The sequence below is a fragment of the Phascolarctos cinereus genome, unplaced genomic scaffold (assembly GCF_003287225.1).
Source record: "Phascolarctos cinereus isolate Bilbo 61053 unplaced genomic scaffold, phaCin_HiC Scaffold_5;HRSCAF=322, whole genome shotgun sequence".
In the NCBI taxonomy this organism is placed as follows: Eukaryota; Metazoa; Chordata; class Mammalia; order Diprotodontia; family Phascolarctidae; genus Phascolarctos; species Phascolarctos cinereus.
In genome coordinates this window covers 282,138,512-282,159,333 of record NW_027555958.1, presented here as the reverse complement: position 1 = coordinate 282,159,333, position 20,822 = coordinate 282,138,512, and the positions used below count along the sequence as shown (strand labels likewise).

The window sequence follows — 20,822 nt, the reverse complement described above, 5'->3', positions numbered from 1 at the left end:
AAAGGTCCTTATCTATTAAAATTATTCTAACTATAAAATACACTAAATTACTTGAAGGGGTTGGAAAGGGAGTGCAGATAAAAGGAAACAGCCTTATTCTGAGTATTCTGCCCCCTTTCCCTTAGTTGTCATAACATCAGTTAATTTATAAGATATTTATCTTATATTAATTGTGACACCATAACTAACTCTGTGCATATATATCATTTTACATATCTTTCCAGTCTTGAATTGAGGCTAAAATAGATACCATACCAACGGCACATATCATTTTACAAGTTTTTTTAAATTGGGGAAATAAAGGCAATTATTAACTCCTCAGGAGCTATCTCTGTCTGTAATTTCAGCTAATATTCCAATGAGGCAGGAAAGGATTGTTCAGTTGTGCTGTGGGGAGGTGTATGAGAGCCTGGAGATTGGAACACATATGTCTCATATTAGAGACAATAGGTGCTCCCTCTCCCTTTATGGTACAACGAGACAGAAGGAGAGAATTAGGATTTTTGTCTTTTATAATTTCCTAAAGGCTTCAAATAAAGAAGCATAGAAGAAGGTTAAAATACTGGGGAATATAATGGCTTAAGAGCAAAACCAACCCAGCAGGATGAAAGTTCTCTAGAAATCCTTAGAAGAATTCCTCCTCAATCTTTGAGTATTTATGCAATGAACTGAATTAGTTCAAGTTACATAGGAATCAATTCAAACCATCTCACCAATTTGAATAGAACTTGATTTTTATTAAATTTTCTTATCATCATCATCATCATCATCATCATCACCATCATCCTTTTTGGCATTAAAAGTTTAAATTTTGTAGGCAGAAAACCTCATAGGCAGAAAACCAACACGCTCGTAGGTTAAAATGTTGCGGAGGTAGAAACAACAAGACTTGTCAATTGATTGCATATGAAGAGTGAGAACATGTGAGGAGGTGAGGTTGACTCTGCGCTTATGAACCTGGGCAACTAGAAGGATGGTGATGTTCTTGACCAAAACACAGAAGTTCAGATGAAGAGTGAGATTGGGATTGAAAGATATTGAGTTATATTTTGGACCTGTTGGTTTTGAGATGCTTAGAGAACATTCAGTTCAACATGTCCAATAGGCAGTTGGTGACATGAGACTGTGTGTGTGTGTGTGTATGTGTGTGTGTATGTGTGTGTGTGTGTATCAGAATCATTTGCATAGAGCTGATAATTGAACTCTTGAGTGTTGATGAGATTACTGAGAATGCAGAGAGAAAAGAAGAGAGGACTCAGGATAGAGCCTTGGGGGATATCCAGTATGAGGAAAGATATAAATGATAATTCAGTAAAATAAACTTGATAATGAGCAGTCAGACATGCAGAGAGAGAACCCAGAATCCATTGCCAAATGCTTCGGAGAGGTCAAGTCAAGTCAACAATTACACATTAAGTGCCTAATATATGTCAGGCACTGTGCTAAGTGCTAGGAATTCCAAGTAGAAGGAAAAAAATCCCTGATCTCAAAGAGCTCACAGTCTAATAAAGGAGACAACATGCAAACAACTATGTACAAATAATCAATATACACAGTAAGTTTGAGATAATTATCAGAGTGAAGACACTAATATTAAAGAGGGAAAAGGGAATGTAAGGCTTCTTGCAAAAGGGGAGACATTAGCTGAGACTTTAAGGAAGCTAGAGAAACCAGGTGGCATAAGGATTAGCCAGTGAAAATGACTGGAGTCCAGAGATAATGTGTCATATGTCAAAAAGGATGAGGACTGAGGAAAGGCCATTGGAAAAACCCATTGCACTTTCTGCTCACTCAAGTACTTTCTGTTTCCCACCCTACCTCTGGCCTTGCAGCCAAGAATGTGGATTTAGTGGAAAGATGGAAAGCATAATTTTTTTAAAAAGTGTTGACAATGTACCTTTTTGTATATGAATTTCTGTGTTCATGAAATCTGACACCAAGGTAGAGACACCCAGATAAATTCTTAAGTGAAGTTTGGTAACACCAACCTGGACAAGGCCCCTTCTCACATGTGTTTTACACATAATGTAGCCCTATAAATCAAACCACTCAGTACATAAATTTCATATAAAAAGCAAAGGCTGTGAACACTTGGTGGGAGTGGGGAATCAAAAGCCCAGGAATCAGTACTGATTATCATTTGGGCCATCAGCATCAGGCAGAGCAAGCAACTGCCTTTGAGGTGTGATGTGAAGGGTGCTGAAAACCCCTTTCTCCCAAATAATCTCCCTATCCCTTCTCCTCACTGATCTGCAGCTGTGCCTGAAATACCTTGTATTAATGCCTTTTTTTTTTTTTTTGGTTTCAGGACCTCTTATCTGGAAGGGGCATTATATAAACTAACTAAGAGGTTACTAGGGGCTGGTTATTTGCTTTTGCCTTTTGATTTGGGATGACTTTTGATCAGCATTCAATTCAGCAACCATTTACTGATGGTTCATTTATTTAATGATTTTAAATGATACATATTTTATTAATGCTTTCTTTTGCTGTCAATTCCCAATGACTAGTCTCACCAAGGTACTTTCTCTTCCTTCTGAGAAATTAACATAGTTAAACAAACAAACAAACAAAAAAACAACATATTGACTAAATCTGACAATGTGTACACCTTATTCACACCTGTAATCTCCCACCATTCTTCTGAGAAGCCTGAGACATGCTTCATCATCAAAACTCTGAAGTCTGAGTTGGTTACTATATTCATCTTAATTCCTTTCAGTGTTGTTTTCCTTTACATTATTGTAGTCACTGCACAAATTATTCTTCTGTTTCTTCTTTTAATTTAGCCACTTTTCTCACAATAATCCCATGGGATAATATTGTATTGTTAAGGGTTCTGAGGCACAGAGAAATGAAGCAATTTGATACAAGGTCATGTGACTAGTAAATGCAGAGTACAGTCTCACACCCAGAGGTCCTGACTCTGGCTAAATCCATTATTCTTTAAAGTGCAAAATTCTACGTGACAATCATCTTCTTACCCCTTCTCAGAATTATTTTCCTGTGTGATAACTAAGGGTAACATTCTGGGAACTTAAAATTTATTTTATTCATATTCATAGACTCCAGAATAGTAAATATACCTCTGATAAGGTCTAATTGAATCAAAAAAAGGAAAGTGAATTAGACCATCTGAAAGTCAATTCTGTGAATCTAGGGATCTTAGGCCTTGTACTCTTCAACTTTTGTTGTTGTTCAGTCATTTTCAGTCATGTCTAACTCTTCGTGACTCCATTTGGGGTTTTTTTTGGCTGGATACTGAAGTAGTCTGCCATTTCCTTCCCCAGCTCATTTTATAGATGAGGAAACTGAGGCAAGCAAGGTTAAGTGACTTACCCAGGATTACATAGCTAATAAGTGTCTGAGGCCAGATTTGAACTCCAGAAATCAGTCTTCCTGACTCTAGTCCTGGCACTGTATTCACTGCACCATCTAGCCACCCCATACTCTTCAACACTTTTGTAAATAATTAGTTTGATGGAGGGATAACTAAAATCTTGGATGATAGAGACAGAATCCAGAAAGATCTCATAGAATCATAGGCTTTAGTTGGGGGCTTCAGCAGACATCTAGTGTGACCTTTACCTGGAAAGGAATCCTTATTATAACGTAGCCAAGAAGTAGTCATGAAAGCCTCTACTTGGACATCTCAGATGAAGGAGAATATACTACTTCTTGAGGCAGTCCATTCTGCTTTCTGGATGCTGGGCCTTTCAACATCCCAGCTTCCCTTCATTGAGTGTATTCCAGTCTGTCAATATCCCTCCTCAACTATTGTACCCAAAATTAAACACATTACTCCACATATGGCCTGCTGAAGGAAGAGTACATTGGGACTATGGACTCTTAATTTCTAGAATCTGTTCCTCTCTTAGTGCAGTGTAAGCTCTAATTAATATTTCTGGCTGCCACATCACACTGCTGATTCATATTGAACTTACTATTTACTGAACTCTCTAGATCTCTTTTATGCAAACTTCTTGTCTAACAATTCCTTTTGTGATGCTGCTATAGTATGAAGTTGATTGTTTTTGGGTAAGGCTTGATGTGTGTTTGTATTTGATTCATACTTTTACAGTGTGTATATATATATATATACTATATATATATGTATATATATTGTGTATATATATATATACGTATATATGTATATATATATATACTATATATATGTATATATATAGTATATATATATATATATACGTATATATATATACACTCAGATCAATACTCTAGTTTAAGATTGTTTTGGATCCTGTATTATACACTGTTTGTTTGCTATCCCTCTGAGCTTGTCCTCATCTACAAATTTGATGAGCATTCTATCTATCCTTTTATAGTCATTAATAAAAAATGTTAAATGGCACAAGACTAAACACAGATCCTAAGAAACAAGTATGCATATAATAAGAGCCCATTTCTCTGTGTTTATCTCTTTGTCAGTTTATCTCTCTGTCTCTATGCACGTTATGACTCTTCAGCCTCACCCCTAGTTCCTCCCTCCTGACTTTGAAAAGGGAGGACTTCTCTCTCCATCAACTATGGAGAACAAGGTATACGAAAAGGAATTTCCTGGTCTCTCATCTGGACCCAAGATTGTCTCAAGCATGTGCCCTAAACTGGGTAAGCTTATGCTTGAGATAGTCTGCTTCTCTCCTATTTTTCATATTTTGAATTAGTCATCCAGAAGCAACTTTGGGGTAGATGTATCTAAGAGCAGACCTATGAGTTTAAAAAATTCCAAGGTTCCATCAGGGATCCTATCAGTGGTTAGAGGTGAAAGGTGAAAGGAGTAGTGGCAACAGAATCATTGTGGTCATCATTGATGGAAATTGCTTTTTTAAGAAACAATGAGTTCTACCTAGGAGTAATGGACGCAAAATGACAATTGCTCAAAGACAGCAATGATGTCAAGGAGCATGACCCCTTGCCCCAGAGAAAAAAGCTGACTCTGAACTCCGACAAGGACTTTGAGGCTATAAGGTACTGGGGTCTATGAGTCACTTCTTTGTTACATCTGTATTCTGCATATGTGTGCCACCACCATTTTGCCCCATAAGTTTGAATCTATTCTTTCCATGGAACTGTATTTATTTTTAAGACATGATGTTCTAGGCTTTTGAGGGGAATGTTTACACCACCTTAGTAAATGCCTTGGCTAGAAGCTAATGAAGTCAACTAGTTGGTTATTTTTACACATTGGTGGAGGGTCAGGAGCAATAGAGCTAGAAACTTAGTTCCCAAAGGTTGTCCCTAGAGCCCTGAGAGTAAGAGGAGGAGGAGGAGGAGCAGGAGGAGGAGGAGGAGGAGGAGTAATAGCAGTAGCAGTAGCTACCTTCTGAGGTTCATAGTCTCAGAGAACAAACTCAAGTTTGAAGGTTATCCCCGGTCAGTGCTACAATATATTTCTATCATTGCTATCTCTGTCTCTACATCTATGTCTATATTTATGTTCATGTCTCTATCTATGTAATCAACAAACTTTACTCTTGGAAAGGTTTGGAGACTTAGAGAGAAGAAAAAGAAAAAACCTGCTCTTCTGGCCTGCTTTCAACATAGAAGTGTTGATAGGACCAATTCTTTATAAGCTGTATCTTTCTGCTCTCATTGGGCATCCCAGGAGGTGTGACCTTTTCTTGGCCTGTATATCACTTCAGAGGCTGGATGTTCTCCGAGGCATCTATGCTTTTAACAGGCCTGAATCTAGTTTACAAATGACTTCACTGAGGTTGGATGATTCCGTATCATATGGTTCATCTGTCTCTTCATTTTGGAGCTTGTAACAGTTAATTTCAATGAAAAGAAATCACTGACACTCTATTTTGTTCTGAACCCCAAGCGGGAAAATTTAACATTCTGGATAAAGGTTTAAACCTCTGATCTATTTAACACTGTGTACCCATCTAGGGCAGCTAGGAGGTGCAGTGGATAGAGTGCCAGAGTTGGAGTCAGAAAGACCTGGTCTAAAGACCATGTGACCCTGGGCAAGTCACTTAACTCTGTTTGCTTCAGTTTCCTCATCTCGAAAATGAGCTGAAGGAGGAAATGGTAAACCACTCCAGAACCTTTGCCAAGAAAACCCCAAATGGGATCACAAAGAGTCAGGCATGACTGAAATAACTGAACAACAACCACCCAGCTAGTCACTAGCACTCTACCTAGCCCTTCCTCTACATACAAATAAGTAATATACTTGAATAACAAAGTAATTATGATAATTTATAATCTATAGCAGACAGAATCAGGAAATAAGGATAATTTGTTTTCATAGAGAGAGTAATATCAAAAGCCCCTGCCTACTATAGGCATCAGGGAAGGGGAAAATGGGAATTAACCCTTTAGTAGCCCTCAAAGGTATGAATTGCACTCAGGAAGGTCAGTCAAGCCAGCCACCCCTGCAGAGTCATTTCCTTATGATCAGATATATAGTCACTGGAACCCAACCTCCAATGTTCAAACTTTAGTCTCAGGCCTTGTATCCTAAAACACTTGCAGTCTTCTCTTTCCTTCTCTTATCTGCCATTAAGTTACTTTGATGGTTGCTGCTACCAATCACTCTTTCCTCCGTGACTAAGTTCCTTCTCCTCTGTCTAGTTCAGAATCCCTGCATGGCTGAGATATGCTGCTAGCTCATAGCTTATGATAGGCTCAGTTTCTCCCAGTTTGACTAAGTCAAATCAATTCTCTGCTCCTCCCTACTCTCACACCACTTTGGGAAAGCACCCACATACACACATGCATGTATATACACATGTATGTATGCATATGTATGCATGTATAACACATTATATACACGAATGTGTATGCATACATAAGAAACAGTATGTGTGTGCATATGTACACACATGTGTATATATAATTATATGTGCATGTATATATACACACATATAATGCATGTATGTACAGATATCCACATATTCATGTGTGTATGTGTGCATGTAATGCACATGTATGCATATGCACACAATATGCACATACGCATGTATTTATGCAATATGTATGTGTATATATACGTGTGTGTGTGTGTGTGTGTACTTGTATGGATGTGTATCCAGGGCCCACCATATATAAAGTAACAGCAAGTCTTTAACATCTACTTTTTTTTCCCTCTTGCTGTCGTAATTATGGTCTCATTAAAATTCCTATAAAAAGTAAAGAAAACTATTTTTTTTAAGGGAAAACAGAAGTGCCTACAGTGTCTCTCACTCTCCCTACATGTTAGGCTATTAAAATATTTGTATTTGAAATTCCTCCATGCAAATAATTCCAAGTCAAATGTAAATATAACACTTAGATTACTCCCCAAAGAACATTCATTCTGCCATTAATCCATTCAGATTCATAATAATAATAGAGGCAGAACTCTATAAATTGACTATATTGACTTCATCCTACAATTTGATAGGCAAAGGGTAGTGGAAATTAATCTATCAATCAACAGACATTTATTAAGTACCTACTACATTTCAGGATCTATGCTAGGTGCTACGGAAAGAAGCTACCTGTAGGTATCTGAAGTTATGTATAAGGGAATGATTTCTCTTTCCTACATATATTTTATAACTTTCCCATATGAGTGATCCATTCTGGAAGGCAACTTTTCTGCAGCCTCGGAATTAACAGAATGAAGTCCTTTGCTGGATACAGAAGTCAAGTATTCCAGGAAAAACATCAGGAAGGCAGTCAACAATATACATATGCAAATATGTGTGCAAATCAGTACATTGGCACATTCTAAGACCACACATAAGAAAAATTATGAAGTGTGTAAAGTTGATTTCAATTGCTTTTCTCTCCTCCTCTTGTACTTGCCTTCTTCCTTTTGGGCTTAGGCTGCCCTCGGTGGATCCCATCCTTCTTGGGGCTTGAGCTAGAGTCATAGTGAATACAACACTATTCTTGTAGTCAGGAAGACTCATTCAAATACCATCTTGTAGTCTTACTAGCTATGTAACACTAGGGAGGGGTTGAGGAACCTGTGGTCTTGAGGCCACATGTCGTCCTCTAGGTCCTCAAGTGCAGCCCTTTAATGGAATCCAAACTTCACAGAACAAATCCCTAGGGCAAGTAATTTAATCTCAATGAGCCTCAGTTTTCATATCTAGAACATGGAGATTACAATAGTACATATCTTATGATTTGTTTTGAAGATCAAATAAGTTGATTTCCACAAAGAATTTATAGATTTAAAGGGCAATAGAAATGTGAGCTATTATTATTATTTAGTATTTATTAATCATATTATCTTACACAATGTGATAAAATAATTCAAGCTTAGTTGTTAATAACTGATAAGACTTCCAGACTTTTTGAGTTGGAAAGACCATGTACTCTAACTCTCTAGTTTTTACAGAGAAAGGTACATTTGAGGTACATTTCTCAAAGATGGGAAATGACTTAATCATTTTCATATTACTAACATGAGCACAGAATGATATGGGTAGCAGAGTGGAAATTATAGGCACAGGACTAACTACACCTATGTTTAGATCATATTCATAAGATCAATTCCAGCTTTGAGAGTTAATGTTCCATACTCTGGACCACAGGTGTCAATTTTTTAAAAAATTTTACATTCCTAGCATTAAATATTTTAATATGGTCCCAATAAATGTACATTTAATTATTATACAATTTGTGCATGGGCTACTATACTAAAAATTATATTATACATATTACAAAAATATGATTAAAAATGATGACATGAAGATGAAATAATATTAATCTAAAGTCAGTAGAACACTGGAGTTTACTGAGTAGAGGAATAGATATTTACTTCAGTAAAATCACTATAGCATCTGTGTGGAGGATGGATTGGAGTAGGGAGACACTTAAGGCAGGGATTCTAATTAGGTGGCTACTGAAAGAAAAAATGTATATACACACATAATGCGCAATATTATGTGTATATATCATACACAATATTGTATATATATAAGATATATGTATATACACATACATATACATACATACCTACACACACACACACACACACACACACACACATACACACATACATATGCATATAATATACAAAGAGCCATTTCAGGCTTAAGTTATATTGTGGAGAGTTACCTCAACTTTCTATTTTATTTTTTTTTAACCTATAAGCACATATGGTTAAATGAGAATCAACAAACAAAAGCAAAACGTACTGTGCAGTTCCTTTCTCTGCTTAGGTTGTTTTTCTTAGTAGGGAGCTGAAGAGCTGGTTTAAAAAAAAAGAGAGAGAGGGAGAGAAATATTTCCACAATATTCTACACAGAATTCTAAGAGACACTCCTCAAACCTGCTTTTGTCTTCTGAAACCCTCGTCTTTGACAAGCATCAATGATGAAGATAGCAAGTATAGCTTCCTGAGAATGTGGACCAACATAACTAGAAATTAATTCACAGACTTTATAGTTGCCAAGATCTTTAATAAGTAATTGTTTTATTATTCATCAATTTCTCTTCTAAGGGAAAAGACGGCTCAACGTTTCTTTTTTAACTACGATAATCTCCACAGACAACATACCATGTAACAGATTGCTGACATCTTGCTGTTTGGATGCCAGAAGACATTGTGTCCACCTCTGGCTACAAGTTAATTTAATGATATAAATGCCAATGGACTTTTAAGAGGCTAGGGTATTTAATCTTAGAGACATGAATTTCTTGCCCTGAATCCAATCTTGTATTCAGAAAAAAAAGAAAGTCATGGTGTAAATTATCTACACATTGCTTGGCCCTACAATGACATTTTTTGATAAAATTATTCACTGTTTTAAAAGAACAAAGAAATAGTTAGCTATGACCTTCAGGGTGCTTAGTCTTCCACATGGAGATTCCATGTTGTGCGTCTATGTATAAACTATGTGGTCAAGTCAAGCTGCTGTGTCAAGTAAACAAGCATTTATTAAGTACCTACTATTTATCAGGCTCTGTGCTAAGTGTTGGATAAAAAAGAATCAACAAACAAAAGCAAAATGTACCATGCAGTTCCTCTCACTGCTTAGGTTGTTTTTCTTAGTAAGGAACTGAAAAACTGGTTTAAAAAAATAGATAACTATTTCCACAATATTCCACACAGAATTCTGAGACATCTGCCTCACAAAATGTTAATGACACAGTTGCCACTATGCCCTACCATCCATCTACCCTTCACGTCTAACTTCAGAAACCCCATCTTCACAGGTCCAACTCAATACCTGGGGTTGAATAGCCAAGGTCCAAGAGTGGAATCAAAAAACCCTCTTTTGGTGATATCCACTTGAACTCAGCTAAAATAATGTTGACAAAGAGCACCTAACAAATGGGTGAGTCACAGAAATTTGTTTGTGGAAAAATAAAGGTTTATGATGGCAAGCCAGGACCAGGTCATTGCCAGTAGAAATTATACATGGTTTATTCTTAAGCAACCTGGAATTAGTGATGAATGTAGATTATACAAGTAAATGATAGGGACTGTGTGACACATGCTTGTAATTTGTAAAAAAAAAAAAAGTCTAGCATTTACAGAATATGTAGTATAACTCCAGTTTAAATAGCCCCTGTAAGAAGCCTGGATGTAGTTATCATTCCTTTAAGAGAGAGGGAATGGAATCTTGAGGAGTGACAGAGTTAATTGTCATCTTGTAAGACTGCAGTCGGTCGGTCAAAAAGCATTTATTAAGCACTTACTATGTGCCAGAAGGCATTGAAAAAGAATTAACATCAATTATTTCCAAGGGAGTTTTGAGAAAGTCTAGTGAGACATTTTGAGAAAACAGAGTTTAATTCTTATTCCATAGAGAAGTTACTATATGGAGAAGACACTTGGAAAGATTTTATTCCTGAGTAGATATGCCTGTGCATGCCTTATGAAGTGCTCAGTCACTATCAATATATAGTTTATGTTCTTAATATCTCCTTTCTGCAAAGGGTAACACGTGCCTTTTTCAAAATGTTTCAAAAATGTGTTAGTATCCATATTATCCAAACAAACGGCATAAGTTGCTGGTACTTTTCTTTATACACAATAAGCACAAATCTTACTTGTCTCAGAGATATCTGCAGCCATGTTAGCCCATTAAAATATTTCGGGGGGGGGAGCAGCTAGGTAGCACAGTGGATAAAGCACTGGCGCCTGAAGTCAGGAGGACCTGAGTTCAAATGCAGTCTCAGACCAAACACTTGACACTTACTGGCTGACACAAGTCACTTAACCCCAATTGCTTAAAACAAAAACAAAAACAAAGCTTTAAAAAATTAAAAATTAAAAAAATATTTCTTGAGGAAGCTAGGTGGCACAGTGGATAGAGCACCGGCCCTGGATTTAGGAGGACCTAAGTTCAAATTCGGCCTCAGACACATAACACTCATTAGCTGTGTGATTCTGGGCTAGTCACTTAACCCCAATTGACTAACCAAAAAATTTTACACATACATACACACACACACACACACACACACACACAGACACACACATATTTCTTGCTGGTTCTAAGGGCACTCCCTGACTCATATGTCTTTGCCTTGTGTGTTACACAGTTGTCATGAAAAACGTTCATGGCCATAGAGCAAAATGCACAGGGTTGCACCAATTGTTTCTTAATAGCATGTGTGGGACCAGTGACATTCTAGAATAGTACACCATCACGCAGCTCCAACTTCTGTTGTTGTCTCAACAGTAAGTTGCCCTTGAAGAGACTGGGACTTGCGTGCTTTGGCATCACTACTTCACTTTTTGGCTTGTTCACTTCTCATAGGTCCCAGAATAAACCAAAAATTTTCACATCATGATTATTGCCCCACAAAACAACAACAGAAAAATAACAACAAACTTTTATTCAGTATCTAGTGAGTACAGACTATTATTGAGATACTAGGATAAAATGATAGAATAAAATGGATAAAATTTTTAAAAGGACACAACTTGTCTCTACTTCTGCAATTACAAAAGTTATATTTTGTAAGAGGTGTTTTGTTGTAGTTGAAACTCAATGGCATGTCTTTGGATTTAGGGAAAACAAATTAGCATCCAAAGGAAAAAAAAATGTTTTCCTAGGAAGAATATTAAGGATGATTGCAAGTTTTCCACAGTCACAACTAACCAGTGTATGCAAAAAAAAGAAAAAAAACAAAAACAAAAACAACCCAAACCAGATTCTTCCAGATTGTAAAGCAATTCCCAAGAGAAAAAAAATAGGAATAATTGTAAGGGTTTTTTTCCCCCTTCCCTTTCCTTCTTTTCATTTCTTTTTGTTTCTTTTCTTTCTTTTTCTTCCTGCCTTTCTCCCTCCCTCCCTCCCTCCCTTCCTTCCTTCTTTCCTTCCTTCCTTTCTTCTTTCCTTCCTTCCTTCCTTCCTTCCTTCCTTCCTTCCTTCCTTCCTTCCTTCCTTCCTTCCTTCCTTCCTTCCATCCTTCTTGTCTTCCTTCTTTCCTTTTTCTCTCTTAATGAAGGAAGGAATACCTCATCTATTCTTTGAAGTCAAAGAAGAATTTCAGTAGACAGAGATGAGTAGGGAGCTTGTTTCAAGCATGTGTAATCTGTATGGAAGGCAGGAGAGTGCAGAAGGAAATCAGGCAATAAGACCACAGTCCAGTTTAGATGCACCTTAGTTTGAAAAGGGAAATGTTGTGAAATAAAATGGGAAAAGTAGGTTGGAGCCATATTGTGAAGGGCTTTAGGTGCCATGCTAAGGAATTTTTATTTTATCTTATAAAGCAATAGGGAACCATTGAAAGTTTTTGAACAGAGTAGGGACTTGGCAAGAACTTAGGGGAAAGATCATTTGGCAACTGTGTGGCAGATGGATTGGAAAAAAGGGCTGGCTAGAGGCTAAGAAACCAGCTAGAAGGTTATTATAAAAGCGTATATTAGAAGTGATAACTGTCTGAATTAAAATGATGACAGCATGAATGGAGAGGAAGATATTGATACTGTGTAGCTAAAATTAACAGGACTTAGTAATTAATCAGGTGTGAGGGATTTAAAAAGAGAAAAGTCCAAGAAAGATAGCTCAGAGGTCTTGAGACTGGTTAGCTGGTATGATAGTATTGTCATCAATGGAAATTGGTAAGATGGAAGGAGGGGAAGCCTTAGAGGAGATGATGAGTTCATTTCTGGATATATTAAGTTTTTGGTGTTGATGGGATATCTAAAAGAAAATTTCAAGCAAGATTTTTGAATAACAGGTCTAGATCTCAGTATAGATTTGGGATTTGTATCCGTGGAGGTAAACTTAAAGCTATGGTGAATAGACGAGATCTCCACAAGAAAAATTAGAGAGAAGAGAGAGGACTGAGGACAAAAGTTTGAAATGAACCCACAGTTTCAAGGCAAGAACAACTTTCTTTTTATTTCCCCCTCAATCTATTTCCCTATCTCTCTCCACCCCTTTACTAGTAAATGTATTCGAAAGAAAAGTTGACCTTTGTGGCTTCCACTCTGCTACCACATACTTACTCATTAGCCCCATGCAATCTGGTTTTGGATCCCACTGTTTTCAAAAATTGTTCTCTCCCCAGATTATTAATAACCTTTTAATTACTAAGTTACATAGTATTTTCTCAGTTCTCATCCTCCTTGAACTTTTTAGAATTTTGGCAATTAAAAATTCTATTACCCCCTACTCAATTACTCTCTCCTGGTTATTCTTGTACTTGTCCAATTGCTACTTCCATGTATATATGTCCCATTCTGTACCTTACGTCTATCATCCCTGTCTCAGGAGGTGGGTGGCATCCCTCATCAGCATACTATGGAGTACTATTTGGCCATTGCATTGATTAGAGTTCTAAAAGTCATTCAACACTATTTTTAAATGATGTTGTGGTTATTATATAATTGTTCTTGTTTTGCTCACTTCACTCTACACTAGTTCATACAGGTTTTCTCTGATTTCTCTGAAACCATCTTTTTTTTTATCATTTTTAAAGCACAATAATATTCCTATGCCATAATTTGTTTAGTCATTCCCCAACTGATGAGCATCCCTTTGTTTCCAGTTATTTGCTACAACCAAGATGCAATTATGGATTCTTTTGTACATGTTTATCCTTTATTCTTTATTTGATTTATTTGAGGTATATGCCTAGTAATAGAATTGCTAGGTCAAAGGGTATGCATAGTTTAGGCCATCCTTGAAATGTATATATGTTATTGAGACATTTGGTGAAAGGCCTCTAGATTTGTTTAGTTCTTCTCCTCTTCTCACATTAGCCTAGATTAAATTATAAGAGTAGTAGCAAATTGCAAAGTAACCCTCACGTAGTCAATAGAGACTTGGATTCAAAGTTAGAAATATTTGAGTTGAAGTCCCACATCTGGCACATATTGGCTGAGATATGTGATTGGAAAAGTATACTCTGAAATGCCAGTTATTTATTCTAACTCCTTTATTTTGCAAAAAAGACAATAAGCCCAGGGAGGTGAAGTAACTTACTCAAAGTCACGTAAGTAATAAATCCATCTAGAATGAGAATCCTTATGATCCCTACTGCCTTGAACTCTGAAGCTAGAAAGAATTTAACCTGGAGGAGATGGGGTGTGGAGTGATGGAGGGGAAGAGAAGAACGGAAGTGAAAACATGCATAGCTAAGTCTTGAGTGGTGTAGAGAAACCTGAAAAAGCATGGTTTTCACTCTGAGCACCCTTATCCTATGATGTTGGGCATACGATAATCTTAATTAAAGCGTATTGAATGTCTGAGCATCCATGGGTAGGAAGCACAATGGTTCAAGGACTAGGAGGGAAGATCACAGGTGTTCAGGGAGCCAAAGGGAGGAGGGGACCTTAAAAGAAGGGAACTTCTAAAAACAAAGATCAAGAATTTTGATTAGGGTAGCCCTGCTTGTGGAAACTAGTCTTTAGGCCCTGGGACCTGCCTTTTCGAGCAGAAATGGAAGTCAGAGCAGCGAGGAATAGGGGTGGGTAGCAGAGGGGTGGGAACAATTTCATTTTATTAGGGCAGCTAGGTGGCACAGTGGATAGAGCACTGGCCCTGGAGTCAGGAGGACCTGAGTTCAAATCCAGCCTCAGACACATAACACTCACTAGCTGTGTGACTCTGGGCAAGTCACTTAACCCCAATTGCCTCACCAAAAAACAAACAAAAAAAGATTTTCATTTTATCTTGTTGATCTCAGTTGGCTGAACTGGCATCAAAAAGTCATTTTTGTCGGTAAAAGGACAAGGAGACAGAGCAACGAATGGGGACCCTAGGGGGAAAGACTGTATTTGTTGTTCCTCAGGTGTTTTTAGTCCTGTATAACTCTTCATGACCTGATTTGGGGTTTTCTTGGCAAAGTTTCTGGAGTAGTTTGCTATTTCCTTTTCCAACTCATCTTACAAATGAAGAAAGTGAGGCAAGCAAGGTTAAATGGCTTGCCCAAGGTCAAATAGCTAGTAAATGTCCGAGGCTAGATTTTAACTCAGGTCTTCCCGTCTGCAGTCCTGGTACTCTATCCATTGAACCACCTAGCTGCCCCAAGATTACATTAGGGGAACCTAATTAAAGCTTCTGTATCCCTGATTCCAAGTGTTCAAATGGTTTCTTTGACTGAACAATTGTGAAACAAACAGCTTTTCTGCATAAGGAAGTGTTTATTGGCCTCCACAAGGTCTCTCCATTCTTCAGTCCATTCTGCATAGCTGCCAAAATGATATTCCTAAAGCTTATGTCTGACCAAGTCAATCGCCTGTTCAATAAACTCCAGTGGCTCCCTATTACGTCAAGGATCAGAGACAAACTCTTCTGTACAGCATTTAAGGCCCGTTACCACCTGGCTTTAGTTCATCAGTATGGAACTGTAATATATAAACGTCCCTCTCGTTCATTCCATGGCCAAGCCAAACTGGATTCCTTGATATTCCTCAAACAGACTATCCCATCTTCCATCTCTGTTCCTTTTCATAGGCTGTCCTATACATCTGCCTTGCACTTCTTGCTCCCTGCCACCTCATAGACTCCTTAGCTCACTTTGAGTTCAGTTCAAATGCCATCTCTTATGGGAAGCCGTTCCTTATCCCCCTAACATCTAGTTCCTCCTCCCAACAAAATCAGTATTTATTTATTTCATGTAGATTTTGTATATTCTTCTGTAGGCATGTGTTGTTTCCCTGCATAAAATATAATTTTAAAGGTGAGGATTGTGCCAGTTCTGTCTTTGTGTCTCTAAGCACCCGGTACATTGGCTTGGCACACAGTTGGTTGATTGGTTGTTTGAGCCATTCCTACTTCCTATTTCTCTCGTCACTCAGCAGTGGAGGAACTGTTTGTTCATTTATGACTCTCCTACTTGAATACAAGCACTGGAGACTTAGTGTCTGGGGACCATTAGGGTACAACATGTATGGCCAACAACATTCCCATTAGAAGGAGCTGGTGCCAGAATATGTGGGGGAGAGGGAATCTGTCATGGGAGCACAAGATTTATGCGTAGAACTGCCCCTTGTTAAAAGTCGATGCAGGCAAATAACATTTTCGATAGTGTACAACATATGGAAATTTCAGAAATGTCAAATATTTGATTTGGTTCTGTGCCCGTTCAATATCTTGCACATTTTTAAGTTAGCTGTCTTTGAAATGTGATGTTGCTATGATTCATTTTCCCATTCCCCTGCAGGTCAAGGATTCCAGAAAGGTCCTATATTTTACCTTTACCAATCACCTCAATCAATCTGACTTCCTGAAGTTGATTCCCAATGCAAGTACCAGTGGCATGGGGTGTCTTTTGTGGAGAGTACCTCATGAGAATGGTGCTTCTAGCTCTGTCTGTTAGTTTATTATATGGGGCTATCCACACCTTTGCTCTTTTGACTACAATTGGAAGACAGGGAACATAGACTTATGTGACTTTCCTACCTAAGCAGCTTGGTGACACATCCATAGAGCACTAGGCCTGGAGTCAAGAAGACCTGAGTTCAAGTCTGTTCTCAGACTCTTACTATGAGACACTGGGCAAATCACTTAATCTCTGATTGCCTGCACTTTCTCAATTGTAAAATGGGAATAATAATCACATCTACCTCACAGGGTTGTTGTGAGGATCCAATGAGATATTTGGATGTTTAGCACGGTGCCTGGCACAAAGTAGATATTCAATAAATACTTGTTCCCTTCTCCTTCCTCTTGCCTACAGGCTTCAGACTATTCTCTTTATGAGAAGAATCACAAAATCAGATAATTTTAGATTTGTAAAAGAGCTCAGTGGCGATCTAGTCTACCTATATCTGATAAAGAAATCCTACCAATATCTTTTGTCATTATAGTTAACAATTCCTTTGGAATCAGATTTAAACTCATCACAGATTCTAGGCAGATTGATATTTAACCTGTCATAGTACAAGGTTCTGTTGCTTCTTTTTTATTTGTTCTTTTTTAACTATGAACTTAAATAAAACATTTTCATAACAAAGTAGAATAGAAAAAAAGAGAACTGCACCTGAAACAGCAGATCTATTACGTACAACTTGCTATTCCTTTATGTGAAACTTTATTGTGAAATTTCCCCCCCCTTCTTCACCCTAGAGATGGCTACCATTAGACACAAGAATGTATGTATGTATATGCACATATGTGTCAGTCCTTTCTCTGGGTGCAAACAACGTCTTCCTTCATAGGATCTTTGCAGTCATTTTGGGTATTTATAATAGTCAGAATGACTTGATTCCTCCAAGTTGTTCTTAAAACAATATTGCTCTTTCCATATACTACACTTCTATTGGTTCTGCTCATTTCACTCTTCATTATTTCATGCAAGTCTTTCCAGGTTTTTCCTAAAATCATCAAGTTCATCATTTCTCACAGCAGAGTAATATTCCATCACGAACATATGCCACAATTTGTTTAGCCATTACCCAACTGGTTTTGTTGCTTAATAATAACCACAGTCTCTGTGGGAGAGGCAAAGCAAGAAGCATTCATTAACATTTTACTATATTCCAGACACTGTGCTAAGCACAGAGATGCAACTACAAGAAGAAAACGCTGCCCTTGAACAGCTTACATTTCAGTTGGGGAAGTCAATACACAAAAAAGAGCTATAAAGTGGGTGTGGAGGGAGTAAGGAAGGTACCCAAGCAGGGGCATGGGATCAGAAGCAGAGCCAAAAGGAGAAGAAAGCTTTTTTGGCCTGATCCCATCCCTCGTATGTAGGCCTTGGGATGAATTCATTATTTGGAGAAAGGGGCAAAGGGATGTTTTAGCAAATGAAGTCTCATGTGCTGAGAGAAGTTCCAAGATGCGAGGGCAGCTGAAATATAGTGATGAAGTCCTGAGATGTTATTTAAGCTGACTCTAAATATGCATAGTACTCCCTCCCCAGTACCCTAAGAACAAAGCCTTCATTTGCTAGCAGGCAATTCCAAATATTAGTTTTACTTAAAGAAGAAAACCAAAACAGAGATTCTTGAATGAGCAACCATTAGTCCCAAAGGTGTTTATAAAGTTCCATAATGACTTATAAACCCTAATATCAGAGCTACTTCAATGGAAGTATCCCCTCTCCCCATACAAGCCCTGTCTTTCCATGTTACTCTCCATTGGTCAGAGGTAGAATCTTCTCTCCCAGGTTGCCAGAGGTTCCCTTTCCCTGGATTTCCACAAGTTATCAATATCATTTCCTGACATTCAGATACCTTTTATTCCTCTCAGTCGTTCAAATAGAAGGAGTAGCTGAGGGAAAATGTCTCACTACTCACCACAGTAATATTTTGAGGCTTTGATTGATTTATGGTCTTAATGGTGTTCCACTCATTACCTTAGTGTAGTAATGTTGTGTGGTGTTCCACACGTTGCCTTAGTGTAGTAAGGTTGTAACCTTTCCATGCTTTCTTAGTCAGTGCAATTGTTGTAATTAATAAAAATAATTTCAGTAATAACTCAAATTAATATAGCATTTTATGGTTTACAAAGTGCATTCCCTACAAAAATAGTATGAGGTAGATACTGTAACTATTATCTCATTTCTCACTTAGAGATAAGGACTTGTCCAATGTCATACAACTGATAATTTTTGGAGCTGGAACTCTAACTCCTGTCTGTTCATTAGATCTTTCAAAATGGAGGTTCTGTAGGCATCTCTAACTCAGCATGTCCAAAACAGAACCCAGTATCTTTGCCTCTAATCTTATCCCTAAGGTCAACTTTCCTACTATTATTGAAGATCCTATCATCCTCCCAGCTACTCAAGTTCACAATGCGATATCATTCTCATTTGCTCACTCATTTCACATATCCCATCATTTGCTAAATCTTTATGCTTCCACCTCCACAATCTCTCTTGCGTATATCTCCTTTCTCTCTGCTCAGGCAGACACTAACCTAGTTCAGACCTTTATCCCCTCTTCCCTGGACTATTTCATTATCATTTTAATTTGTCTTTAATTAATATCTTTCCACTTCAATCCATTCTCCAGAGACCTACAGTATTCATTTTCCCAAAGCACAGGTTAAACTATCTAAGCCTCTTAGTCAATAAATTCCAGTGACTCTTTATTTTCTCTAGTTCAAATATACATTACCTTTTTTGCATTTAAAAATCTTCTCAAACTGCTCTTTCAAACCTTTCCAGGCTTCTCACACACTATTCCTCTCTACACACACTCAATAATCCAGCTGTATAGGTCTAATTGCTACTCCTCCCACACAATGTTTCATCTCCTATCTCTGTGCCTTTGAACTGGCTATTATTTCTGGAATGCCCAACCTTCTGACTTCCATCTCCTAGAATTCTTGGCTTCCTTCAAATCTCAGGGCAAATGTTACCTCCTGCTGTAGGACTTCACTGGTAATCCTAGAGGTCAATTCCTTTCCGTCTAAGGTTTCTTTCCTTCTTGTCTTTCTGTGACTTTTGTGTACCATTAGATTTATATTCATGTGGTCTCCCCATTCAATGTAGCCTCCTCAAGGACAGAGACTATTTTTGCTTTTCCATGGTATCCCCAGTGCTTTATCATAGTGCCTGATGCATGGTTGATACTTAATACATGTTTATTGATTGATTGATTACCTCTGATACATACTACCTCTTTGACCTTGGGCAAGTCACTTAAACTCCATTATCCATAAAATGGGCCTGAGTTTTCGCACCCATGAAACAGGATATTGGACTAGATAGTCTCTGAGGGTCCTTTTTACCTCTAAAGCTATGATCCTATAACTAGAATAGCAGATAAAGATACAAAATCAAGGTTCCACTTGGAAAGGATTTTGGTTATCTGGCTGAAGTACAGTAAAATCAATAAAGTTATTCATTTTGTATGGCTTTGAATTTTTCCCCTCATTTGAGAAGGCTAAGTGGCCCACTTACATATGGACATGTTGACCTACAAATCAATTACAACATATTGTCAGAGAAGCATTGAAAAAAGTTGCAATTACTTTTTCATTTTCTTTCTTTTTTTTTCATTGTGGTCTCAACTAAGTTATATATTGAGTAGCAGACCAGCTTCTGTAAAAACTGGTGGGTAGCCAGGAGCATGTAATTTGATTCAAGTTGAAATTCCAGGACAGTGACTTCATCCATGTCACTAATAATTTGCTTCACAAACAAGTTGAGTAAATCTCACTATCCCTACATATCTTCAACTTGTATGTGAATGGGGGAAAACAAAACAAACAAAAAACAAATAAAACAAAACAAAAATAACAAAATCTACGACAGAGGATAAAGGATGATACAGATGTGGATAATAACAAACCATCTTTATGTAACCTTACCTTGTGCCCTCTTTCTATCCTATTTCCATCAACATTCAACAGACCATCAATAACACTTGGACTAAAAGTTCCTGTATCCTAAAAAAAACACCCAGAGATATACAAAGAACCAATAAATCCTTGTTAGAAAAC

General features: G+C 37.6%; 1 pseudogene; it reads right to left on the bottom strand.

The window, feature by feature from the left end:
* LOC110219292 (large ribosomal subunit protein eL37-like) overlaps positions 1–20,822 on the bottom strand; it is a 64,217-nt pseudogene that overhangs the window by 33,755 nt on the left and 9,640 nt on the right.